Below are 2,920 nucleotides of genomic sequence, written 5' to 3'. Positions count from 1 at the left end.
GAAGGAAGGGAGGAAGGAAGGAAGGAAGGAAGGAAGGAAGGAAGGCAGGAAGGAAGGAAGGAAGGAAGGGAGGGAGGGAGGAAGGAAAGAAGAAAGAAAGAAAGAAAGAAAGAAAGAAAGAAAGAAAGAAAGAAAGAAAGAAAGAAAGAAAGAAAGAAAGAAAGAAAGAAAGAACAAGCAGAGGTGTTTCAGGAAGCTCCAAACCATGTTATGAATGCAAAGGAATTTGGTCATTAACAAGCTCTCCTTTCTGAACTCTGTGCTCAGGGTTGTACTTGGTTTGCTGACACGCCAGGAGCCTTGCATTCTCTCTCTCTCTCTCTCTCTCTCTCTCTCTCTCTCTCTCCTTTATCCAGAAGTTCATTCTTTCTATTTGCCACCTTTCTGCCAAGCAACACCGACACCCTCATCTGGGAATCACTGCCTCTGCATTTTCCCCTCCTGATGCCAGAGTGGCTGTTGACAATGTGTAGCCAGGCAAGGCCGGGCCCCCCTGCCTCTCACCGTCAGATGCCACGCACGCTGCTTCCGTCAGAACAATGAGCATTCACTCCGGCTTCACTCGGGAAGACCTGCGGTGAGTGGTCGGTGTAAATTATAGATGTGTCTGTCCAGCTGGACTTGCTCATTCATGCAGAGATTGGGGGAATTTCATTCTTCTCGGTGCTTAACAGTCCCTAACACATCTGCACTTACACAATATAATCTAGTCCATTTTTCATCGATGTTATTGTGCCCCTGCACTCACATGTTTCGTCTATGAGGCGTTTGAAGTTGATTGGGGGCGTTTCTGGCTTATGCCCGCCCCCTTCCCCGGGAAAATCTGTTATCTTTATGAATCAGTAGGAAATATGGACATTTAACCCAAAATAAACACAGTAGGATTTCTTTTCGTGTGTGTGTGTGTGTGTGTGTGTGTGTGTGATACTTGCGTTCAAGTTTATTGTCAAAGACACATCCTTTCCTCTGCTGGCCGGGCCCTTCCATGCCTTGCAGCAAAGCAACGTGGAAATAAACAAAGTGGACTATTAATACTCTCTGCTCCAAATGGGCCTTTGATTGTTTACTTTGTTCCATATTTGTTTTAATGAGCAGCTGGAGGAAATGCCAGGGCATGCTGCTCGATACCATAAAGGACTCTGTATCATTGCTTGAAACATATTAGCTTAATTGACTCCCTTCACTACAGCTGGGAGGGTCTGTATTGGAGAGGTCTATTTACTTGCTTCCATAAAGGTCTCTGGGTACACATACACCATTGGGCATTTTTCCCGAAACTAAATGAATCACGGCGGAACAGAGCCATAAACAGCCAGCGTGGCGGAGAAGCTCAGGGCCCTCGCGCAGATCCCACGGCAGTGGCCCTGAAGCAGCCTTTCCAGGAAACAGGCCGCCTTTCCCCTGCGCTTTCTGCCAGATAGAGGTCGATACCGGCTTCACCTCTGGCTTTGTTTTGTTCTGGGTCCCAAATGGGGCCCCAACATGATGGGAAGAATAGGCACACTCCCTAGGAACCAATCGCAGGGAACCCCACAAAGCGTTCCAGGTGGTGGCAACCCCATGTCAGCGGCCCAGGGTAGGTTGCACTGTGGGTGCAACCTCTCTCCCTGGGAAAGAAATATCCAGCCGTGGTCTCCCACACCTGGAACCCGGAGGCTCCACATCCTGGTACCACGAAGCAACGAGGAAGACAAGAGGGAGGTTCCTGAACATGAAGCCCCTTGTGTGTGGAGGTTTTTTTGTTTGTTTGTTTTTCTGCATAAGAAGAAAATAAGCTGGGGTATCTTCAGAGCCCTACGCCCCAAGTTACTTCACCACTGTTCTTCCTCCTCCTCTCTTTTTCTTTTGAAACATCATGTTGCTTTCCTCTAATCCCAGACAGCAAAGCCGAGAGGGAGGCCTGCAGGCCCCGTGCAGGCATTGATACCGCAGAGATCTTATAAATCAGCTGAAAATCAATACATACTATGTGGTAGTTTCTCCTTTGCAACCAGATCGCCAGGGGACAGAGCTAATGCTTTTTCTCCACCACCATCCCCATTTTTCTGTCGTAAAAAAAAAAAAAAAAAACCTGCTTGGGAACGAATGGGCAATCTAAGATGCTGAGTAAGGGTTTCAACTACCTAATTTTATTACGTTACAATTGACATACCTTCCCTCTGGAAATGTTTGCAATTAATTAATTAGCCGTAATCTTCCCCCAGGGACTAATTTAATGAATTCTCTCCAATTCTCACTTAAAAAAAAAAAAAAGGCTTAGATGTATCCAAGCTGCAAATGTGTGGATGGCTCCAAAGTGCATTTGGAAAAATCAAGGGATCTATCTATTACGGGGCATTTTTATCACTAAATCAATCAGGCGATAACCATCATTCTTCTTCTAACGAGGGGAGCTTCCCCGGGTTGAAGGCAAGGTTTCTCCTGGCTCAAGGCCTTCGCTGGGCTTGCTCACGTTTAGAAAGGAGCTTGTCCTGTTTGTCTCAGGGGCGGAGGGGGAGGGGGCTGCGGCTTGGTTCGAGGCTTCTTTAATTCCCCCCCCCCCCCCCCCCCCCGGGTCTGGAGAAACCGAAAAAAGAAAAAAGGGAGCCGGAGAAGGGGCTCTAAAAGGGGGTCTGGGTTCCGGGGGGACCAGGCCCCTTCGCTGGGGCCAGAAGGAAACGGGGGCCAAGCCCTGGCCTGGCCCTGCGCTCCCTCCTGGGCTCGCAAGGACCCCGGGAGGGAGACAGGGTTGTCCCTAAACTTCGGGGGCAGAATGTTCCCTGCCTTTCTGTTCCGAAAATAAAAGGAGGCCTGTGGACAAACCTTCCCGGCCCCCACTTCTTCCGCGGGGCCCCGTTGCCCCGGAGCCTGGAAAGCGGTTTGTAAACTGTAAGACGGGAGCCCCGAGGTGGGAAGTCAGGCTTCCTTGAGGGCTCTGGCT

This window comes from Myotis lucifugus, unplaced genomic scaffold (assembly GCF_000147115.1).
Source record: "Myotis lucifugus unplaced genomic scaffold, Myoluc2.0 scaffold_459, whole genome shotgun sequence".
NCBI classification, from domain to species: Eukaryota; Metazoa; Chordata; class Mammalia; order Chiroptera; family Vespertilionidae; genus Myotis; species Myotis lucifugus.
This window is presented reverse-complemented; position numbering follows the sequence as displayed.